Source organism: Staurois parvus, unplaced genomic scaffold (genome assembly GCF_062004578.1).
Source record: "Staurois parvus isolate SC_StPar_1 unplaced genomic scaffold, SC_StPar_1.0 ptg000562l, whole genome shotgun sequence".
NCBI lineage: Eukaryota > Metazoa > Chordata > Amphibia > Anura > Ranidae > Staurois > Staurois parvus.
This window is the reverse complement of record NW_028318358.1, coordinates 5827639-5853012: the sequence shown is the minus strand read 5'-3', so window position 1 is coordinate 5853012 and position 25374 is coordinate 5827639. Positions and strand designations below refer to the sequence as shown.

Sequence of the window (25374 nt, the reverse complement as noted above, 5' to 3'; positions counted from 1 at the left end):
GAGAGGAAGAGAGAGCAGCACTGCTGCAGACAGGCACAGCGCTGGATCGAGAGAGGTACATTTTTAGGGGGGGAGCAAGTTGTGAGAATTTTTGTTACCTTAATGCAGGAAATGCATTAGAATAAAAAATTTCTTGACTTTAGAACCACTTTAAGGGTACAAAAAACTCCAGATTCAAATGTTTGGTTGAAGTTGTATTAAACCTTCATTGTTTTGTAGCTTAAAACATTGAGCACAATGAAATAAACACTCCCTAGTAAACGTTTTGTTAAAATTCTCACCCCAACACTGAACTTCCAGTTAACACCAGACAGTGCAGCCTCCAATCAGTCTGTTAATATGTCAAAGGGAGGAGTGCAAAAGCATAGCTTGAAGCTTGTGGACCCTGATGGAAAAGTTTACCTGGGGCCCCCTACTACCTTCCACTGTGCGCCAAGATACTCCCACCATGTGCCAAGATATGGTAGCTGTATGGTGACTGTCTCTCTCTCCTGCTACATGTGCATACAAGGTGGGGGCAGGCAGGCCACACTCTGAGCTGCCAGGTGAAAGTGGTGGGCTTTAATGTAAAAGAGGAAACTCAGTAGGCCTCTGACTTCTAGATTCACATACAAGCCCACCGCTTTCACCCGGCAGCTCAGAGTGTGGCCTGCCTGCCCCCACCTTGTGTGCACATGCAGGGCTGAGCAAGGCTGGAGGGGGGTCTGTACTGGGCTGGTTGGGGAGCTGATAAGAGAGTGTGCCACTGGGGATATCACACCTTTTTTTTTAATTTAAAAAAAAGCACCTTTCTTTTATACATTAATAAACAACACCCAGCTACCTCTCTCATGGCCAGGCTGCAGTGATGTGGAGGTGCAAGATATTGGGGAAAGGTGACACCGCCTTCATGGTAATGACACATGCCTTCCCAACATCCTTCTGGTTATGACAGATGACCTCCTCCTTCAGGAGCCCCCCACTTCCTGGTAATGACATATTCTCCCCCTCCTTCCCCCATGCTGATAATGACAGATTCCCAACCCAGCCCACCCTCTGCTCATCTTGCTCAAACTGACACAGAAAAGTCTAAAGCCCCTGGAGCCTGAAGACCCTCAGAATTTTTGGGGGGATTTTTGTGTGAGTGTCAGCAAGTGTTGTCTGTCTGTGTGCACGAATCTGACCAGTGTCTTATGTCACCGATGACAGTGGTGCCAGCTCCTGGACAGTCCTTCTCCTACTCGCTCAGTCCTGTGACAGCTCAGTGTAGGTCCCTGCCTGCTTTTCAGCACTGACACTTTCCTGTCCAGGGCTGGCCTCACCCCGTCCTCCCTCCTCTACTCTCCAGATCTCTGCTCAGGACTTGAAAATGGCACCAAAAGATCTGGCTGCTGACATTGCATTCTGACCTGGATTTTGCTTGCCCCATAACAGTCCCCTGGATTATGGACAGGGTCGCAATTGTGACCCCTGTGACCTCTGGTGCTACACTCATGGAGGAGTGCCATCCTGGACTATAGCACTGTGTGTTAATGTGTACAGTGTAGGGAGGCACATGCAACGGTGGCTTCATAGGATGCTGCAAGAGAATGGAGCCACCCTGAAACAGGAAACCTAGAAGAGCAGTCATGGTTCCAGCTTAAACTGGAACATAGGCAAGGATTAAAAAATAAAAAAGCTGCATACTCAACAAGTGTTATCAGCTGCTGAAAGTGCTCTGAAAAAATGAAGGTTTAATATTACTTTAAAGTCAAACTGGCAGTACCACAGATGGGAAACTAATGTAAAAAAAGTATGAACTGGGTAAATAGATGGGAGTGTGTTGACTCAATACATAACTATTCCTATGCTCAAATTGCATGCTAAACACCAATAAACCAAAATATCTAAAACTTAATAAGCAAACACATTAAAAAGCAATTACAGTTCATCATTTCAGAGTTAAGCTAAATTGATAGCCCTAAATGTGGAACCTGAAATGCTTAGAGCTGAACACTTTTGTGTTCATCTACTTGCTAGCCTTTAAAAGTGTCCCAGGCTCACACAGAGGCAGGTGACAATGTGACCACCTCCTCACTACCATGTAGAAGTGACCAAGTGTCTATACAAATATCCAGATCACTTCTACATTAAACAAAGAAGGGGCACCATTAATAGAAAACATACCTACGGCCACTATCACAGTTAATGTTTTTTTTTTTTCATCTTTTCACTAGCCTGCCATAACAGTGTGCCATTGATTGGTAACCACTCAGTTTTGGTTACTGGTCAAACCTTACCTCCCAAATTTCTGAGATGGGACACCTAATAGCAAGCATGCAGGCATAGGACACCCCCTGCCATGCCCCCTTAAAGGAGAATTATTGGTTAAACCCACAAGTGCTTTTTTTTTAACACTACTATTCCTTTATATTGGCTGTTGAAATTTACAAATGCAGCAAATTAGAAATTAGATGGAAGGTTTAGCATTGTAAAACACTTTTTAATAGATAAATAGTGCATTTTATATATTTGACGGGAGTGACTTTGGATGGCGGGCCCATAGAACACAGCTCACTTTGGAGGGGTGGGGAGACCCCTGTCTCAGCTCCCCATATTCCTCCTATGTGTAAGTCACCCTTTGCCTGTTAGGGGTACAGGGTGGAATGTCCTGATATTGTGTAGACATGTATAGGTGGGGTGTGGGGGTTATTCATTGTTTACTGCCCAGTGGTGCATCCCATTGTTCTATTGTGTATCTTGCTTGGGAGCAAACTATTATGGGATGTATGTGTTTGTGTATTGGCTTGGTGGGATGTGTCTGCTGATGTGTCTCTTTCCTGCTAGATTTGGTTTGCCCCGCCCTGTGTCCTTATGCAGGGAGGTGGGTTGTTCCCTTAAATGTTTATATCTTGTGTCTGTGTTAAAATAAAGCAGTCTATTTCCTGATTTTACTTGGAGTGGTGTCTGTGGATCTGTGTTCGGACAGGGAAGCGGGAGTTTAACGGAAATACCCTAGTGCAGTCGGGGTCTGGTTCCATTATAATATACAACTATATAGATCAGACCAAAATGAGGGACAAATGAGGAGGAACTAGGGACAGAGGGACTTTGTTCCAAATGAGGGACAGTTCCATCGAAATTGGGGGCAGCTGGGAGCTATGCTTATGGCCCCTCTGTAGCAATGTGCAGTCCACCTGGATATTACCATGATCTCTGAAGGGTGGTGCCTTTGTGAAAAGAACATTTTTTATAGACATCCTGGGGAACGTGCCAGTAACGTGCTATTTTACAGTGACCAGGGGTTAAAGTGCAATTTGTGTAACAGTCATCCTGATCATGGCTTCACTACCTGGTGAGTCACTGACCTGGAGTATGTATGCAGAATGGCAGTTTTTAGACTCTACAGGCTGATTGCTTGTTCCTGCTTTCTGGGCATAACTAAAGTTAGCTTGCTGGATACTGTGGGTTATGGTACTTTACACAGCATCATTGCTTTCAACTTTGCCTTTTTGTACAAATCGGAATGTCTGCGGTTATAAAAGTGACCTCTCTGATGTTATTTATTTGTGCTTCATCTTACTACTTTATTGCAATAGACATTACACTTCTGTGGTTAATTGCTCCATTTCCTATTCTAGTTTCAGACTGACCAGTTTACTAGATACCAAAACAATTGCAACATTACTGGAAATATCAGATTATATTCTACATAACCCCAGGCAGTGGCATGCAGTAGCAGGTTATGCACAACCATGACAATACTTGGCAAAAAGAAGTCTTACCGTGTAGAAAACTGACCTGAAATAATCAAACTTGAAACAAAAATCTTCAGTAGAATATAATCATTATTATGTGCTCATCTGAGATTGCATACCATTCGAAACTACAGAGAAATATTCCATAACCACTTGTAGTGCTGCTATGTTCACGCCAGTACAAACTCTCTTGCATACCAATTAGAAGGGGAATTTAAGATCTTTACCACTGGCACATTGTGCTCACACTTGTTTTATTTGGCAGCATTTGGACCCTTAGCATACCTGCATATATATTTTTGGTAAATCACTTATATACTCCTCTAGCACGTTTGTGCATTACTTCACCTATCACATTTAAGGCATCAGGCTTTGTATTCTGGTCTGCACCATATATATTTTCACTACCCTAGTTCTGAAAACATTTTTCATAGGGAATCTATTCTCTCTTGATTTGTTTTTTCTGATTGCACAAGCAACACTTTATGCTCAAATCTACCACCTCTTTTTTGAGGATCTCTGACACCTTCCTTGACTCTATTTACTTCTCAGAAATATTCAATTTTATTACTATTACTTCTAGTTTTGACATTATTTACACATTTATTTCAGGTACTTATATAGCGCTGTCAATTTATGCAGCGCTTTACATATATATTGTACATTCACATCAGTCCTTAACCCTCAAGGGGTGTACAATCTAAGGTCCCTAACTCACTTTCATACATACACATGCTAGGGCCAATTTAGACAGGAGCCAATTAACCTACCAGCATGTCTTTGGAGTGTGGGATGAAACTGGAGTACCCAGAGGAAACCCACGCAGGCACAGGGAGAACATGGAAACTCCAGGTAGAAGGTGTCACGGCTGGGTTTCGAACCAACAACCCTAGTACTGCCAGGCGGAAGTGCTAACCATTTAGTCACTGTGCTGCCCTGTGTCAATGACACATGTCATTTACAATGTAACATATTTTTAATCTGACCAATTTATCTTGTCATTCAAATTCAGCCTCACAGTTTAAGTAGCCAAATGCATAGAGTCAAATATTATACATAACTCCATCAATTTATACATCATATATTATATCCCTTGTTTACTTCTCATTCTTCATTTTTGTAAATAGCACATTATTCACAGAGGAAATGGGTAATTTATAGGGATCTAACATTGCAGGGTTTTAACACTATAGCCCAGTCTCTGCCTTTAGCAAGACTCTTATTATGATGGAAAATATTAAATTAATTATTCCAATTGTTAAAATTGCTTTTTTAATTTTAATTTTATTTATTTATTTGCATTTAGAAATTGCCATCATATTCTGGTTATATCATTGTTGGAAAGGCAGCTATCGCTTTAAAAACGTTTTCAGCACTATTTGTATGTGTTGCTTTCACAATTAACCACTTGCCCTCTTGAAAGTTTTACCCCCTTCATGACCAGGCAATTTTTTGCTATTCTGCAGTGTGCTACTTTAACTAGCAATTAAACACTGTACCTAAATGACATTTATATCATTTTTTTCACACAAATAGAGCTTTCTTTTGGTGGTATTTGATCACCACTGGGGTTTTGATTTTTCATTATATAAACTCTAAAAGACAGAAAATCTTGACAAAAACAACAATATTTTTTTACTTTCTGCTATAAAACATATCTGATAAAAAAAAATCTAATTTATTCATACATTTAGGCCAAAATGTATTCTGCTACATGGCTTTAGTTTGCATGAAAGTTATAGCGTCTACAAAATATGGTATATTTACTGGAATTTTTTTTATACTAGTAATGGTGGTAATCAACAACTTATAGCAGGCAATCTGACACTAGCTGACGCTGGCTGGGGGGGGGGGGGGGGATACACTAACTGGCAAATTTATTATAATGCATAAAAGTGCATATTCGCAAACCAAAGGAGACATAAAAACAGAGACAAAGAGCCAGTGGTAACAGTCCCAGATAGTGGGAGATCCTTGATGTGGTAACTGACGCGTTTCGGGAGACACACTCCATTCTTCAGAGCTAAAATATTACACCTACTGCTCTTGCATTTATAAGGCAATCAATACAATAATAGAACTGAAATACACCCCCCTTCAAGACATACCAAACGAGTGGGACTCACCGAGGTACGCCCACAAAGTGAATCACAAGAAGGAGAGAAAACACCTATAAACATGTGTGGCTTTGCATCCACATGTGTGGCTTTGCATCCACAGCCCTGTATGATAAACCATGTAGGTGTATCTATAATACGGTAGCTAGCCCATGATGCATAAAATAAACAACACATACTGCAATGAATATGAGGATGAAATATACATGGTATAAAATGCATATCTGAAGGAAGGTCTGAGCTCTGTTCCATTAACCGCTCGCCCTCCAGAGGATTTACCCCCTTCCTGACCAGGCCATTTTTTGCGTTACGGCGCTGCATTACTTCAACTGACAATTGTGCGTTCATGCAACACTGCACCCCAATGAAATTTACGTCCTTTTTTTCCCACAAATTGAGCTTTCTTTCAGTGGTATTTGATCGCCTGTGTGGTTTAAATTTTTTGCACTATAAAATTTTGAGAAAAAAAAACATATTTTTGAATTTTTGCTATTAAGCATGTCCAGTAAAAAAATTTCAAAAATCAAATTTCATCATAAATTTAGGCCAAAATGTATTCTGCTACATGTCTTAGCTGAAACAAAATCCCAATACATGTAAATTAATTGGTTTACGTGAAAGTTATAGCATTTACAAATGGCGGTATAGATACTGGAATTTTTTTATTTTTTATTTTTACTAGTAATAGCAGTGTTCATTGACTTCTAGCAGGACTGCGAGACTGTGGCAGGCATTCTGACACTGGGGGGAGTTGACATGGTGTCACTGACATCCCCAGTGACACCAATACAGTGATCAATGCTAAAGAAAAAAACACTGACACTGTACTAATGGCACTGAGCAGGAAGGGGTTAACAAGAGAGGCGATCAAAGGGTTAACTTTGTGCTGTTTCATTGTAAATTGTGTTTGTGTGCTTCACTGTAATCATACTGCTTTGCATGGCTGTGCTGTGCACAGCCATCCAACGCAGTGTGCATGAGCTGAGAGGGAGGAGAACTGTTTTGTTTACAAACAGTTCTCCTCTTCATCAGAGATGCTCAGCAATCACCGGGCATCGGCAAGTAACCACCGGCTTGGACCTGGTGATTTACAGCCATGGCCGATAATGGCTGTGTGAGTAGGGTGTGCGCCCCCTACCTGGAAATGCAACATCACATATATATACATGATTTTGCACACCCGTGCCGCCCTGTAGCAGTATATCTGCTATAGGGTGGTCGGGAAGTGGTTAAACACTGAGCCAATCAGTGGGTCCCAGTGGTTAATCATTGGCCGGGACTAGATGATCGGTTTGTGCTGTAACGAATCACAGCAAAGCCAGGCCAGCATACTAGGTATGCGATCCAACACAGAGCAGCAGCACTGCTGCCATAAATCTAAATTAGGCGGTCAGCAAAAGGTTAATCTTATGTTTTAATGATGTATAAATAGAATTGTCTTGCTCCACTTCTTCACCTCTGTGACTAAGCCTCGATGGGTGGGGAAAAATGCATCAGAAGAGTGGCTCAGGAGGAGCTCAAGGCTGAGGCTGTTCACGTACCTCTCCACCTCTTGAGCTAGTGGTGTGTGGTATCGGTTATCCCCTCATACAGAGAACCATTGTACTAAATTGTATCAGTCAAACACAGACAGATCTTTCATCCATATGATAGAATATATTGTGGTTGACTTATTAAAGGCAAATCGCCTGTTCGCTTGGCAAAGGTAGTTGCACTTTGCAAATGAACTTGTCCCAGAGTTTAGTGAATGTGGTGAAATGTCACTTTGTAAAGACTACCCAATCACATGCAAGATGTCAGCAGAGCTTTACCTCATTCACAAGCTCTGCAGAAAATTCCCTTGCAAAGTGCATCTTCCCTTGCAAGGTGAACATTCTATTTGCCTTTAGTAAACCAGCCCCATTACATCTTTCCATTCCTAAAATAAGTACTTGGTTCTCCGAACTAGCTTTAAGTATTCCATCTACGCTAAGTTCTTTTTCTGCCACGTGTTTTTCCAGGTCAACATATTTCACATTGTATCTATCTTTACATTTGTATATGAGTACAATAAAAGGATGTTCATTTCTTCTACTCTTAATCAACAGAAATGTGTAAATGAGATGTGTGTGCTGAGACCCACAACTCTTGATCAAGGCTTCTGATTGGGAGGCAACAGGATAGGCTCCTAATTATGTGACTACGAAGGCCAAGAAGCACCATCTCCTGCACACTAAAGCCTATTTATAGGGCCGTCAGGGGGCAGCAGTAAGGGGTTAAAGACCATGTCTCAATTATCTGGTTTAGATCAAAAAACAAAAGCAAATATCTAGCTCATATGGTCATCAATTTTAGTTTTAAAATGTTCCACTTTTCAGTACCTATGCCCCTTGGTCTACATATAGATTGAATAATTTTAGCATTCCTATACCGAATTAATGTTATCTTTGATTATCATTTGCTCCAAAATGTAAATGCCAAATATAGCAGGTAAAATAAGTATTGAACACGTCTCCATTTTTCTAGGTAAATATTTTTGTAAATGTGGTATTGGCATGAAATTTTCACCGCATATCGGTAACAACCCATGCAATCTATACATACAAAGAGGCCAAAACAAATAAGTTCAGAAATTAAGTTATGTGTAATAAAATGGAATGACACAGGGAAAAAGTATTGAACACGCTAACTGAAATGTATTTAATACTTCGTACAATATCCTTTGTTGGTAATGACAGCTTCAAGATGCCTCCTGTATGGAGAAACTAGTCCTATGCATTGCTCAGGTGTGATTTTGGCCCATTCTTCCACACGCTGTCTTCAAATCTTGAAGGTTTTGTGGGCCTCTTCTATGAGCTCTGATCTTTAGTTCTTTCCATAGATTTTCCATTAAATTCAAGTCAGGTGATTGGCTGGGCCATTATAGCAGCTTTATTTTTTTTTCTTTGAAACCAATTGAGCTTCCTTGGCTTTGTGTTTGGGAACATTGTCTTGCTGAAATACCCACCCTCGTTCATCATCCTGGTAGATGGCTGCAGATTTATATCAAGAATGTCTTGGTAAATTTTTCCATTCATTCTTCCTTCAATGACGTGAAGTTTGCCAGTACCATAAAAAACAGCATGATGTTCCCACCTCCATGCTTCACTGTTGGGGTGGTGTTTTTGGAGTGATGTGCAGTGCCATTTGACCTCCAAACATGGTGTGCATTAGGCATCCAAAAAGTTCAGTTTTGGTCTCCCAGCAGCCCATGTCAGGTGCAGCCTAATTACTCGCACAGCCCAGCTGCTGGGAGACACCCGCTGGTGACCACAGGAACTGCGCCCTTTGACTCTGGGAACCACAGTGCCACCAGCAGGTGACCCAGGTGATGACACAAGTCCTGACACAGGCTTGTCTAAATGTTAAGCAGCAAACTTTAAATGAGCTTCAACATGCTTTTTCTTCAGCAATGGAGTCTTACATGGTGAGCGTGCATACAGGCTGTGGCAGTTAAATGCAATACTTATTGTTTTCTTTGAAACCTACTAATTCCAGGTCTTTCTGAAGCTCTCCACAAGTGGCCCTTGGCTCTTGGACAACTCTTCTGACAATTCTTTTAACTCCTCTGTCAGAAATTTTGCAGGGAGCACCTGGTTGTGGCTGGTTTATGGTGAAATTATGTTCTTTTCCATTCCAAAGTTTAGAAATCCATCTGTAACCAATGCCATCGGTGTGTTTTGCAACAATAAGCTTGCAAAGGTCTTCAGAGAGCTCTTTGCTTTTACCCATCATGAGGTGTTTCTTGTGTGACACCTTGGTAATGAGAAACCTTTTTATAGGCCATCAGCTGAGACTAAACCAGCTGATATTCATTTGCACTAACAAGGGGCAGGACTGCTTTCTAATTATGTTAGATTTCAGCTGGTGTCTTGGCTTTCCATGCCTTTTTTGCACCTCCCTTTCTTCATGTGTTCCATACTTTTCCCTGTGTCATTCCATTTTATTACACATAACATAATTTATGAACTTATTTGTTTTGGTTTCTTTGTATGTATGGATTGCATGGGTTGTTACTGACATGTGGTGAATATTTCATATCAATAGCACCTTTTGAAATATATTTACACAGAAAAATGGTGACGTGTTCAATACTTATTTTACCTGCTGTATAATCCATAGAATTAAATTTAGAAAGAACAGCACATTGACAGAGCAAGAGACATTTGTACAATATTCGTAATCATGCAGAAAAAACACACAATTGCTGCTATAAATGATATACACTGTATGTGTAATCATAGTAGTTAGTATCATTCAGATGGACTTTCACTGTCTATCCAAGTGCCTTCTTCAGTTCAGAACTAAAAAAGAAGCAAAACGTCTTCCACATTAACCCCTTCCCATCACGTGTACACATATATATGGCCTCACAGAAGTGGGTTGTCTTTTGTGAAGCCTCATATATGTGTAGCTGTGGTTGTGATGGGATGCACTGCACAGCACCGGCACTGGGCTCTCACCGAGGGTCCAGGTCCCGTTCTAATAATCAGGAACTGGGAGGAGTGGTTCCTGATCACCTGACCACTGTGATAGCCTATGATTGACTATTATAGTGATCAGTCACTGTGCAGCCTGTCCCTGTGTTTTTTTTCTGCTATTCAATGGAGAAAAAAATACAATGTACATGTTTCTCCTTGCTAGGAGAAAAGTATAGGCAAAGACAAATGTGTGTAAAAAAAATAATAGAAAAAAAAAAAGATAAAGATGGTAGATCATGGTTTGATCTAGGCAAGGGTTAAGGTCAAGGGCTGGGGTCAAAGGTCAGGGTCAAGGGCTGGGGTCAAAAGTGAGGGTCAGTGTATTTTAGGTAGGACTAGAACAAAGCACTTTTTAAAATTAGTATCAATGGCAGTATGTTTTAGGCTGGATAAAAAAAGCAAAATGTGGTGTATTGTTTCTGGGTCCTACTACACAAACAAAAAACATACGCATATGTTGTACCGTTGCAATCAACAGGAGCAGGAGAATTTATTTTGGGTTGTTTTTTGGTGGTAGGTTATGGTAAAAGCAACAGCTAAATGAAAAAAAAATTTTTTTTTTACTATTTTGTGACAGTCTGCATTTTGATAATAAAAAAATCAGGAGATATCCATTGCCATTCACCACCAAATGAAGGCCTAATATGTCCTGAAAAAAAACAAGGTATAATTCATCTGGATACACTAAGCAGCAGGTGTGATGATATTTACAGTTTTACTAACACATGTTAAGGTTGCAAAACTGTGTTCAGGCAATAGGATGTGAATGTGACTACTACTAACTATAAGATGATATGGATAAATTAAAATCTTAACAGAAATACTTATTATGATCAATTGAAAGTTTTCATGCAATAGTAAAATTCTGTTGATTGCTAAAAAAGAACAAACCTAAGGAATTAGACATATACTTTGCTTGCTTGCTGTACTTCACAGCACATACCTTTCTTGTATTTCCCTTGACTGTCTGTTATGTATATGCCTCCTGCCTATCCCTCACTGATTGGCAGCTATATTGTTCAGAGTCCAGAGTTTCCATATTTCTGCTGTTTAAATGTGTCCATTTGTCTTGTTCTACAATATTCTCATCTGAACCTTGACCAGCTTTTGACCTGTGCTCATAGCTCCTACATTTTTTATTCTGGTGTCCTGAGTATATGCCCTGCTTGCTATTTCCTGTCTCATGCCCATGGTAACATTTGCTTTTGGTCTTTATCATGTTTTTAGTCTGGTGTATGCTCTTATCTCTTTACCCCCTCCTGTCCTTAGCCTTACATTTCCTGTGTGGTCTCCTTGATTTAGGGTATTGGCTGTTTTCCAGCTTTCTCTATTACCCTCAGTGTTTGTTCATCACCTTTTGTCCATCCTTGCCTGGTTTTACCTTGTGCTATACTATGCTCCTTGTTGGTGCTTGTTTGTCAGTGTCCATTTCACTGTCCGTCAGACTTTGTTGAGTCGCCAGTCATGTCCACTGCATGGAAGTGTTTGCTTTACAACTCCAGCTCCATTATCAGAAACTCTGGCAAAGACCAGACATTCTCATTGCCAGCTTCTAGTAACATAGTAACATCCGGTTATATGATCCTTTAGTCTATGTGCACCATAGTTATCTAGTCTAATGCAGTTATGACACCTGCTATCAACTGACTTCCTTCTCTAGCATTTGGCCCTCAGTTGCTCTGTATGTTAGCCTTTAGGAATCTGAATATGATTATGTGTATGAGTTCTCTTGCTCTAGGGGTGCCCAAATCCTTCAGTCTCAGACAGTTTGCCATGGACAGTTTACCAGTGGCCTATTTAAACTGATCTGTCACTATGAGAAATTGCTGAATGGTCTTCAGCTTGTTCCTGAGTCCTGACCCGCTGCTTATTCTTACCCGTGTATGACCTGGCTTTCCACTGGATGTCGCCTCTGCTCCTGCCTCTACATGTTCAACTGTTTTTTTCTGACCATGGCCTGTTTACTGGACTTGTTTTTTCTGCTGATCTTGTACTGCTTTGCCCGGCTATTATTGACCCTGGCCTGTCTCCTTGACTTGCTCTGTCTGCTGATTTGGTTCCTTGCCGTCCAACCATAGCTGATTGCTGTCTGCCTCCTGGCTCTGCTTCCATCTTCTGCTCTGGTGCCCAGCTGCTTCAGCATCCTGTCCTGAGGACTGCAACTTCCAGCTCTACCCACCTAGAAGTGGACAACGCCAGCCAGTTACTCCAGCACTCGTGCCTTCACACTCTCTGTCTCCACTTTCAGGAGTGTTAGGACTTCCAGGAGTGTTAGGCGGGAGGTGCAAGAGAGGCCTCCAAAACATTCCAGTCTTCACAAAGTACATATCATCTTAGCTGGAGTGACAAGTAAAATATAGCACTTTGCCTATGGAGGATCTTGAATGAAGAATGTAAACTGTGATTCCTATAGTATTACTTCCAGAACAGATCATTTCCACATGGGACTTTCATTGATCCTAAAGAGTGAATGATACAAGGAGAAACTACAACAAAACTAGTGATATACAGGCTGTAAATGCTTACTAAATGCACTATATTGCCAAAAGTATTGGGACGCCTGCCTTTACACGCTCATAAACTTTAATGGCATCCCATTCAGTCCGCAGGGTTCATTATTGAGTTGGCCCACCCTTTGCAACTAAAAAAGCTTCAACTCTTCTGGGAAGGCTGTCCACAAAGTTTAGGAGTGTGTCTATGGGAATGTTTGACCATTCTTCCAGAAACACATTTGTGAGCTCAGTCACTGATGTCGGACAAGAAGGCCTGGCTTGCAATCTCCGCTCTAATTCATTCCAAAGGTGTTCTATCGGGTTGAGGTCAGAACACAGGCCAGACCAGTCACCCCAAACTTGCTCATCCATATCTTAATGGACCTTGCTTTGTGCACTGGTGCTCAGTCATGTTGGAAGAAGAAGGGGCCATCCCCAAACTGTTCCCACAAAGTTGGCAGCATGAAATTGTTCAAAATGTCTTGGTATGCTGACGCCTGAAGAGTTCCCCTCAATGGAACTAAAGGGCCAAGCCCAACCACTGAAAAACAAGCCCACATCATAATCCCCCCTCACCAAACTTTACACGGGGCACAATGCAGTTAGGCAAGTACCGTTCTCCTGGCAACCACCAAACCCAGACACCAAACCCATTGGATTGCCAGACAGAGAAGCGTGATTCGTCCTTCCAGAGAACACATCTCCACTGCTCTAGAGTCCAGTGGTGGCGTGCTTTACACCACTGCATCTTTGCGTTACACTTGGTGATGTAAGGCTTGGATGCAGCTGCTCGGCCATGGAAACCCATTCCATGAAGCTCTCTACGCACTGTTGTACTAATCTGAAGACCACACGAAGTTTGGAGGTCTTTAGCTATTGACACTGCAGACAGTTGACAACTTCTACACACTGTGCACTTCAGTATGCGCTGACCCCGCTCTGTCATTACACGTTGCCAATCACTTCGTGGCTGAGTTGCTGTTGTTCCCAGTTGCTTCCACTTTGTTAGAATACCACTAACAGTTGACTGTGGAATATTTAGTAGTAAGGAAATTTCACAGATGGACTTATTGCACAGGTCGCATCCTATCATGGTACCATGCTTAAATTCACTGAGCTCCTGAGAGCAACCAATTCTTTCACAAATGTTTGTAGAAGCAGTCTGTATGCCTAGGTGCTTGATTTTATACACCTGTGGCCATGGAGATGATTGGGACATCTGAATCCAATAATTTGGAGGGGTGTCCCAATACTTTTGGCAATATAGTGTAAGTAGAAGTTCAGCTATTGGCTTCAAGCCTGCTGGTGAGTTCAAGTTACCACATCTCTTTATGTATTGTCAATTCCACGTGCTCCTGAATAGTCCATTTACCACAGTTTCCGCATTTGGAAATATTAACTCTTACAAGTAATAATTGTTTTTCCTCATTATTTCACACTCCAAATGTTCTCATCCCTGTAATGGATAACATTTTTCTTACAGACTGTACTAGATCGGAAATAAATAGCATCTAAAAGTGTAAACTGAAATGAAATGATGGGCCCTCACACCCATCATTCAAAAGCAAAGGAGACACATGCAAGCAATACCTTTAAAGCGGAATTCCAGGTTTGATTCAACTTTAAATAGTTTGTTTGGACCAAATTGGTCCAAATGAACTATTTCCTTTCTTAATATATCTGCACACTGGGCGTGGTGCGTAAAGTTTATGTAGCATCAGTTACATACATTATACAGCACTGTGTTCCAGCAGCTGTACTGGAACTTCCTTTCCCATTCCTGCTCAGCTATTCACAGGGAGGCTTGTATTTTATGAATGAATTCAAGGCTCCCTCTGAATAGCTGAGGTGGGCAGATGATGTCATGATATCCACCTCAGCCAATCAGAAGAAGCCTTGTATTCATTCACACAAATACAAAGCATCCTGTTAATGGCTGAGTAGTATTGAGCTTGACTTGATTTTGTTCTCGGAATGGAATGGGAAGTCCCTGTACCGCTGCTGGAATACAGCGCTGTATACTCGCTGTACTGTACAGTTTGTTCAGTACTCCCAGTAGGCATTTGTATTAGTGAGGTATACCAACTTGGTCCAAACAAACTATTTAAAGTAAATAAAACCTGGAGTTATGCTTTAAGGTATATGTAAACCCTAAAAATCACTACACCTTCATCGATTTAGTACGATGACTTAGAGCTGTCACTTTAGGACAGGAACTGTTACCAGCAGGATCACCAGGAGAAATTAAAGTGGAACTAAATGCTCTCAAACAACATTAACTATTTTTATTCCTTATGTTGCTAGCATTAGTAAACAGAGAGGAAGTTATATTATATTTGCTTGTTTTAATATTTTTTTTACATTTAGTTCAGTTGCTTCCTGGGTTCTGACCGAGGCCAAAATGATGTCATACATTCCAGGAGTCTTCATGGGCATTTTGTTTCTTTCATCTGGAGGAGGTGCTTTCTCAGCTAAGCATGCCCTCCTGTCTGCATACCTGAGCTAAGGGGAGATTGATTCCAGGAAGTAACTTCTACATGAATCATCTGGCTTTACTCAAGAAGGCTGTGGCTAGAAGTCCTGGGGGGGATTCAAAGTGATTTCTCTCCAAAATAAAGCATGGGGACATGAATGGGTGGGTGAGTTTATTCTGAATAATAAAGATGAATTGAAGCTGAAACCAATCAGTTTAACAATTTAAAAAAAATCAGTTACATTACCGGCATGTCAGGAATTCTAACTGTCACATTTGCTTGTGCTTTCAACCAAACTGTCAAACTATCAAATGGCTGGTGTCATAACTGATTATATGTGCAGCACAATGGCAGTTGCAGATCAAACAGAGGCTAAGATGGCAGTTTCCTTGGCTTAGTTCCACTGTAACCTCCCTGGCGGTATTCCCGAGTGTAGCTCGGGGTAAAATGTCAGTACCACAAGCGGTAACCCCGAGCTACACTCGGGATTACCATGTGGCGTTGCTCAGGGAGTCCCTGCAGCACTTACCTTGTCCTTCGCTCCCGCGATGTGTCCCCTGCAGCGTCCCCGGCCATCTCCTCCGGCCGATGCCAGCATCCGGCTTCCGTGTTCCTGTCCCTGTGACGTTGGGACGTACGGCGGCAAATTTGAAAGTTTTAAAAAATTTCATTTTTTTTTAAACGATTATTACATAGCAAAACATTGCTGTTTCAAAGCATTTCACATACATTTTGTCCCTAGTGCTTTGTCCTGTGCCCTGCCTGCATTTTGACTGTTCTTTCTGCCTAGAAACTTAGAAAAGTCCATGGCGTCCAAAAAGCGTCCCTTTAGGTGAAAAGCGGTTTTAGACCAGCTAGAGAACAGCGATAGTAAATCAGAACCACTTGCAGAATTGAGTGATAATGATTCGTGGGGAAATTCGTCATCAGACACTGAAAACAATTCTGCGACTTTGCTCAGCGATGTGCGAACTTGGTGCTATATTTCAAAGTTCAGTGTTTTTGGTTTGATTATATTATTGAATTAAATTTATTATTATATTATTATTTTTTATAATTATGTATTAAATTATAATTTATGATTTTGTGTTTCAAGTTTTATCATATCTGGAATGTTTACTAGACTCTTGTTCGGACAGATTTCAGTGAGTTATTCCTAAAAATGACAGGCCTACAATAAAAAAACTACATATTTCCATGCAAAATAATGATACCGCTTTCAGCACCAAAAATCTGAAATAATCATACTGCTAGGGAGGTTAAATAACATTTTTACTTTGTGATTCTCAGATATAGCTGGCTTCCCCTTTTAGGCCTTATTCACACTAGTGTGCAGAGTTTTTCTGCACATGTTCTGCAAGGGCACAAAAAAATTGTTCTCTATGTGTCCTGTTCACACAACATCACTAGTATCACATGCAGATTTGTTCTGCAATGTGTATAAAACTCACTGAAATGGGCATGAAAACTGATGTAAACTGGTGTGTCTGCAAGTGAAATCTGAGTGTCCGTTTCCATCAGTTTTTCTGCATGTATGGTGTGAACAAGGCCTAAAGAAAGCGAATGCAACCACCATATATAAAGACTGGTAATATGCAATACATTTCAATTTTCAAGGGGTTGAGATATGCTTTGAAGCTGAAGGTATGGATTTTATTCCATAGTTATATTGGTCCAATGTAAGTATGCATATCACATACTTGAACTATTGCTGTGGCAGCTGAAAATCACTTAAGTAGTCACCACTACTACAGTGATAGAAGTAGTCTTCCAGGACCAGTGCCAAAAGAGGTGTTCTCTAATTGAACAAGGTGGAGATCTTTTCCATCCTACCCAATCAGAGAACACCTTGTATTATTAAAAAAAAAAAAAAAAAATACAATGCATTATGTACATGGTGGCAGTGCTGAGTGTGCAATGTCCTGTGGTTTTTATGCAAAAGGTCAGCTGCTCAGCAATGAAAAGACTGCTGCTATCACTGTAGTAGCTGCTACTACTACAGTAATCTGCAGCTTCCACAGGAATCGCTCCAGTATGAGATGTGCATTCCCACATTGGTCATAGCTGAATCAATGTAGCTATGCAATAAAATGCATACCTAAACGTCTTCTCTAAGTGTTTTCGCTGCCATTGGTATCTCATATTGGGACATTTGGTGTTTTTTGATATTTAAGTGCAAACACCAACGTATGCAGTAACATGATCTAAACAAACAAGAAATAATTTCTTAGCAGCCAAGGTATTTTATGATGTTAAAATTGGATTTCTTATTGGCTTCTAAGAGTTACTGTACAACACTTCTTCATTTATTAAGTGTGCACAAAAGCCTAAACAGATGTGCCCAGTAGTGGCAATGCAGGTTTTTCAGTTATTGCATAACTGGCTCAGAACATTGTGACACAGAGGACTTGGCTAATGATAATGTATTTGTACATTGTCTTAGGAAAAGGAAATTATATCAGAGTATGTGTATGTGTGTGTGTTTGGAGGGGGGGGGGGGGGGGGGTGCTTATAGTTACCTTTGTGTGCTGTGCTGCTATTACATTGTGATATACTGTATATGTGGGAGCACATATAGCGCCAGCAGCAGTCTATTGTGGAGAGTATGACAGGGTGATATATAATTGCGCTGAAATATATTTGGTTTATAACCTTTGTGCACTAGAATACAAATATTCAAGGAAACGTCTTCTAAATAATTTTTAGAATATGTATAGGAAATCCACTTAATGTTATACATTTTATTGACATGTTAATTCTTACAAAAAATCCTTTGTATACTTTGCAATTATCTCTTGCATGGGGCCTTACCTCACTGCTGATTAAAAACCATACATTCACAGCAGGAAGGATTGGTGACCAAACACTTGAACTACTTAGGCTGGAATTAGGAAAGACAATTTTTCTGCTCGAAATAATGTGACTTGATACTACAAACACATGTCCTATTGATTTGTATTAAGTGAAAATGTTAATGATAGCTCTACTTTATTTACTATAGATAATAAATCAAGGTATCCCATGATTCAATGACATGCTAAAAAAATATATATGATATGCCCTGAATATTCAAGGAATCCCATATTGAAAATAATGGACATCTTCTAAAGATATTAGTTGTTGGAAAGTTCACAGCAGACCCCAGCAAAGTATGGGTTGATTTAACTGCTTTCCCTTCGCCCTATAGTAGAACTACTGCTACAGGGCGGCAGGGCTGCGCAAAATCACGTATAGTATATATACAGTACGTGATTTGCATCTCTGGGTAGGGGGCACGCACGTGCTATGGATGTAAATCACCAGGTCCTGACCGGAGATTCCCTGCGGCACCCGGCGAACGCCGTGTAGAACTGACAGGGAAGAGACCTGTGAGTAAACAACACAGGTCTCTCTCCTGCCAGCAAGGACATGCTGCTGCACAGCAGAGGAATACACAGCAGCATGTCTCCCTAGTAAAACACATACAGCACATCATGTTAAACAGCACACAGCATGCAGTTAACCCTTTGATCACCCTAGATGTTAACCCCTTTCTGCCCAGTGTCATCAGTAATGTCAGTGCTTTTTATTAGCACTGATCACTGCATTAGTGTCATTGGGATGTCAGTGGCAGTTAGGCAGTTCCTACCCAGTATCAGAATGCCTACCGCAGTCCCGCTATAAATCGCTGATCGCTGCCATTACTAGTATTTAAAAAAAAAAGATAAATTCCAGAATATATACCTCCATTTTTAGATGCTATAACTTTCATGTAAACCAATTAAGTTACATGTATTGGGATTATTTTTTAGCAAAGACATGTCGCAGAATACATTTTGGCCTAAATTTATGAAGAAATTTGATTGTTTTAATTTTTTTTACTAGATATGTTTTATAGCAAAAAGTCAAAAATATTGTTTTTTTTCCCGAAATTGTTGGTCTTTTTTTGTTTATAGCGCAAAAAATAAAAACCCCAGAGGTGATCAAATACCCCTGAAAGAAAGCTCCATTTGTGGGGAAGAAAGGACATATATTTCCCCATGGGAAGTCAGGGCACAGAACTAACATTGCCTCCTAAAACTTGCAGTGAATTCCAATTGTTTAAAAAACTGCACAGGTTTAATTCTAGTGAGAGCACACCTTATGCTTGTCTGTGCTTTATTACAAAGGGTTTATTTTTTCATATGAAGACCCAACAACCTATTTAAGTAACTGCAAGAATTATTATTATACAGGACTTATATAGCGCCAACAGTTTGCTCAGCGCTTTACATTATGGAGGGAGACAATACAGCAACAATACAGTTCAATACATTGAAAAGATATGGAGAAAATGGATAGATTGGGCATGTTTTTTAATAGATAGGGAAGGCCTGTCACAGTGAAGTTTTTTATAACATCTTCTCTGGAATACTTCTGAATATGTTTGAATAATATAGCATATCTTTGAATATTTCTGGAAAATTAGATGATAATGTATCAAATGTATTGATACTGATCAGGGGCGGACTGACAACTCATGGGGCCCCCGGGCAATAGGGGATCATGGGGCCCCTGTGTCCTTGCCCAAACTCAAAAAAGCCTATGAAAAAGGTACCAGGGGCATCTCATGGGGCCCCCTACTGACCCCGGGCCCCCGGGCAGTGTCCAAGTTTCCAAACGGTCAGTCCACCCCTGATACTGATATTGTTTAGCGTAGCAATCTGACTTTGGTGTAAATGTTTTTTGTTTTTCTAGTTGTTTTTGTTGTCTATCTGTTATAAAACTTTACAAAATAAAATCTAAATGAAGAAAATTATTGTTAAACACTACAAATAAGAACCATCTCCAGGAACATGTAGTAAAATAGTTAGGAATGGAAAAGACTGGTCACAAATGTTAACCTGTTAATTGCCAGTCTAAGAGAGTCTAATGTCTGTGTTAATGTTGCAGTATTTAAACAGCTGACTGATGTTTCTTTATCTTTCAATTTCGCTGTATCTGCACCAGGCTTATGATGCCCTCCAAAAACAGGCTAACTTTAAAGGATAAGTTCATCTTTCGTAACATGTTATTTCTTACACTCATATCCTGCATATAACATGTTATGATCAGACTGGTCCCCGCTCCCCGCTTTGACAGCTAGTGGGGGATCTTCTCCCCCCTCGTTAGCAGTTAAATAAAAAAAAGATGTGGCTTCAGTGTCACTCATTCACAGTCATCTGTGAATGAGAGACTACAAGTCCCGACAGCCTTAGTGGCTGTCAGCTTGTAGTCTTCAATAAACTACCATGGCACTCCGTGGTAGCTCATTCATTCTTCCTGTCTGAATATCTGCTTGTTCGTACATTCCATATGAGCAAGCAGATGTACTGACTGATCTGCTAATCGCTGGAGCAATGCTATCTAGGCTCCTGCAGACAAAAATAATAAATGCACATTTTTTATCTGCAAAAAAATTTGCATTTATAATTTTTTTCTAAAACTTACTTGCCCTCCAGAGGATTTACCCCCCCCCCTTCCTGACCAGGCCATTTTTTGCAATACGGCGCTGCGTTACTTTAATTGACACTTGCGCGGTCATGCAACGCTGTACATAAATGAAATTTATGTCCTTTTTTCACACAAATACAGCTTTCTTTTGGTGGTATTTGATCACCTCTCTGGTTTTTATTTTTTGTGCTATAAACAAAAAAAGACTGACAATTTTGAAAAAACTGTACTAATGACACTGGGCAGGAAGGGGTTAACATCTAGGCCATCAATGGGTTAACTGTGTGCTGTTTAACATTATGTTCTGTGTGTGTTTTACTTGCTGTGCAGAGAAATATAAAGCAGCATGTCCTTGCGGGCAGTACAGAGACCTGTGTTGTTTACACACAGGTCTCTCCCCTGTCAGCTTTACACGGCGATCGCTACATCCCTAGCCACCAATGGTGGAATGGGAAGGGTGGCGAGCGTGCACTTCCTACCTGGAAGTGCAAATCACATATATATATACACGTGATTTTGCTCAGCTCTGCCCCCCGTAGCAGTAGTTCTACTATAGGGTGGCGGGAAAGTGGTTAAAACACATCTAAACTGAACAGCAAAAAAAACATTATATTGAAGCTTACCAGTCCTTAAATGTGGTTGCTGCATTAGTTTTCTTTTTAGGCCTTTTTTTTCTTTTTCACCTGGTGATCTGTCCAGTAAGTCAGTTATTTTCCAGCTTTCTTTAACAGACCAAGGTTCTCTCAAAATTGGTAGAGTTATGAACTACAGAATATCAGGGTGCGGTGACGAGGCTCTGTAGCTTACACCTGTATTTGCAAATGTGTGCTAACTAAACCCCTGTTTTTAACACATACTGATAGACAAGTTAATTCGGTTTGTTTGCAGGCTGGCTGGCAAGTTGAGCTGGGAATTTTTGTTGTTTGACATGCATCGCCCTTCCATGTATTCCTTGCTGTGAAGGCCAGTTATAGACTGGGGCAGTGGCCATTTTTGTATTTTTTGTACCAGACAAAGCAGCAGTTAGAGGATTGAGACCAACCATTTACCACTGACAGGGGTGCTTACAATGATCAGCTTTTATTTGTTTATGTAAACCCTTTATCCCAAAAGGAGAAAAACTGTAACTGCCTAAAAATGGTACTGAAGGTAGGCTTTAATTGGTTAGTCACTTATGTAAAGTCTGTTAAATCTGCTAGTCCATCTAACACCATCCTCTCCAGACAGTTATCCAGGGGTGTCTCCATCGCCTTTCTTTCCAGAGTGGAGACACCCTTTAAGACAGGAAGTGTGTTACTGGCCAGATCACCAAGTGAAAATAAAGGGAAAAAAAAACGAATGCCACCACCACATCTATTGGTCAGCTGCGATATAATACATTTTTTTTTCAGTTTAGATATGTTTTAAGCTTGGATTTGCAGTTAGACTAAATTAGGCATTTTGCCATACTAGCCTGCACAATTTTAAATGCCCATGGACAGGAGACAATCCCCACAAGATCTGGCTGATTTTGGCTAGATCAGGATATGATTATATCTACAGGATATAATCTACTAGAAGACACTTCTAAATGGGAGACAAACAATCATCATAGTTGTATTGTTTGGTACCCACCACTGTTTCCTAAAGGAAACCTGACTTTACAAATTATTATGTAGGCTGTCAAATACTGATCTATTGTCACAGACCTGAAACAAGTGTTGAGCTAAAGTGGTTGATTTACTTGGGGCAAATAAGGCTGATCACTTAGCAAGGGAATTGTACTTTAGCTCCTTGAATGAGGTGAACCTCTGAAGACTTCTGTCATTCAATTGTATGCAAGCAAAACTGCACATGACCAGGTATTCCTAGCAAACTGGATTTTCATCACATTCACTTGTGATAAATTGCCTTGTAAAGAGAACAGCTTTTTTGCCTTTAGTAAATCAATCCCAACTAATTCTTAATTAACTCTGAATTTAATCTAATGCTAAAATAATCCAAGACTTTGACTCAGACGTAGTGTAGCCAGACACAGGCAGGCAGCTACTGTTTTCATACAGAGCCAGGAATGGCAATCCACAGGTGTAAGAGTGTACGTTAAACAATGCTGTGGTTCTGTCCAAGCTCCATCTTCCATATACATTAACATGAATGCATGGTGGTTATAAAAACAATTGCTCGGTGGTCAGAGCATTCAACCTCCATCTCATGGGTACAGCCAGCTTTAAAGTTGTTTCATAGAATTATCTTACCTAGGTGTTGCAATGATCAAATGTAATCACTTCAAATGGACGAAATCCAGAAGTTTTCACACTTAAGCGTATCCTTCTTTGTAGATAGAGGCATGGGTTGATCAGCTGTCTTGGTTAAATATTGCTTACAAACTGCATTGGGTTTCCTTTGTAGGTTTGCCATGTATAATTGTTACCTTGTTATTGTCAAATGCAATGTTCCTTGTCGGAATCTCCTCTTCTGAAACGATGTGTATTAATTAATATCCAACAGTCACTGTCACCCTTCTCTCATTAAGTTCCACTGTGTATCTGCTTCTTGGTCCCTTTTTTGCATCTACTTTTACATTCTTCTTATTTTTGTTTTCTCATATTCATTTACCTTTTTCGACTTTGTATCAGGCTTTCTTTCTTTTGTGTCTCGATCCCTTTTTGTATGTACAATTACATTCTTCTTATTCTTTTCTTCTTAAAATAATCTGCCTTTTTCTCTGTGTATCAGTTTTTCTTTCCTTTCATTCAGATATGTCACATTTATAGTTCAGCATCCATAGCTTTCCCCTCCTTTGGTCAATGCTCCTTACCTTTCTGCACCCATCATGACAGACTTATGGACATATCAGTACAAGCGTTGCCTGCACATAGTTCTATATCAGCTCTTGCTGGTTGTATTAGGATGTAAAACCACAAACTTGAGACAGGGGCATCCTCTCCCCACCCTTAGTTCTCCCCACCCTCTTGATCACAGTTCCCTCCTCTATAGTCACTGAGGTCCATGAGTAAAGATTAGGGACAGTTGTTTAAACGAGATAAAAATGCACACATTTCATATGTGTCGGTTTCAGTGTCAGTACAGAAAAGTTGCAAAGTAGATATATTTTAGTTGCTAATAATGCTATAGTATTTAAGGGAAAACAAAGTCTACCACCCAATGATTTCTTTAGTTTTATTCTTAGTTATAAAAAGGAAATGTACTGTATATTAGTCAGTCAAATAATGTAAAATGTGAGAGATATGAAATGGCAGTTGGCCGTGCACGGCAGTTGGACTTACACACCTGTCCAATCTCCTGTTTTTCTAAACATACTTCTGTACGGGATAGTCAGTGTCCACACTTGAGGATGACTGCTGCTTCAGGGTTTTTTTACCACTTTCCTCCACCAACCATCTTTCAGGAAAGGTTTATGTCCTTGCCGCTTACTTAAGTGACCTCAGGTACTTATGTGCTGGACTACTGAGCCTGAACAATGTGGTTGTCCCCAACCAGGTGCAGGAGATGGACCATCCAAACAGGCTTGGGTCAGAACCAGACTTGGAGGTGCAGTACCACTGGATAAAGCAGAGCATGGTGGGGACAAAAGTTGAACAAAGCAGTCAGCTAACAAGCCAGAGGACAGGTCTATAAGGGCATCCAGTTAGACCAAACCAAACAAAACACAAAACAAAATGAATTTGTACCAACGTTGGGACAGGCATAATTCTCACTGATATCAGCTCAAGCAAAGTTGACTATATAGATTTCCAGAAGAAAGTACACCTTTGCAGGCAAGACTGAATTGCACAATATATTGTCATATTGTAGTGTCTGGTTATCCTGCCACAGGCATTCTCCTGCCACCAATAACTTATTTATTGCTTTTCAGCAGATCATGTGACAGAAAGGAACCAAAGTCCATTAGTGACAGCAGAAAGCAGCACTGTCACTAAATGCAGGTTTGCATTGGGGTAGTGCAGACTGTTTGGGATAAGCCAGAATGGTGGCAAAGTGACAGGAAGGTAATAAAATTGTGTCGCTGGTAACATAATATCATCAACCTTTTAGGCTTTGTACGCATGTGTCTACTGTACGCCCATGCAGAATGCACAGGTGTTCAATGCTCCCGGGTTCACAGAGGCTGTATGGACACAGTCGCTTCTGGCAGTTCAACATCCATGCAGGTGCACAGTTCTGAAAGCAGACAGTGTGTTTTGGGGCTGTGCATGCGCATCTGCATGGTTGTCAAATTGGGAGCAGCGGCAGTGTCAGAGCAGCCACTGCATCCCAACTGACATGAATGGGAGTGCCTGCACAAGGATGCATGGAACACCTGTGCCTCCCAATGTGAGTACGTCCAATGACAATATTCCCAACACACATGTTCCTGGAGAAGGCTATTCAATATAGTTGGGTGCTGCAGTGACCACAGGCTGGGAGCCTAGAACACTTTATATAAAGAAATGTCACCAGCACTACAAGGATTCCTCAAGGAGATCCAAAGATTTATTTCTCAATCACATAGTGTAGAACAGGGGTGTCAAACTGGTGGCCCTCCAGCTTTTGCAAAACTACAAGTCCCGTCATGCCTCTGCCTTTGGGAGCCATGCTTGTAACTGCCAATCTTGCAATGCCTCATGGGACTTGTAGTTTGGCAA

The 25374-nt window shown here is 40.7% G+C and overlaps 1 protein-coding gene across 2 annotated transcripts in view; it reads right to left on the bottom strand.

Annotated features, from left to right (window-relative positions):
• NFE2 (nuclear factor, erythroid 2) overlaps positions 1-23624 on the bottom strand; it is a 37061-nt gene extending 13437 nt beyond the window's left edge. Inside the window, exon 1 of one of the 2 annotated variants that reach the window (XM_089691410.1) lies at positions 22984-23624. The gene's annotated coding sequence lies outside the window, so the exon portion shown is untranslated. The remainder of the gene's footprint in view (positions 1-22983) is intronic. The other variant, XM_089691411.1, reaches the window with a different exon arrangement.
• Positions 23625-25374: the final 1750 nt, after the last annotated feature.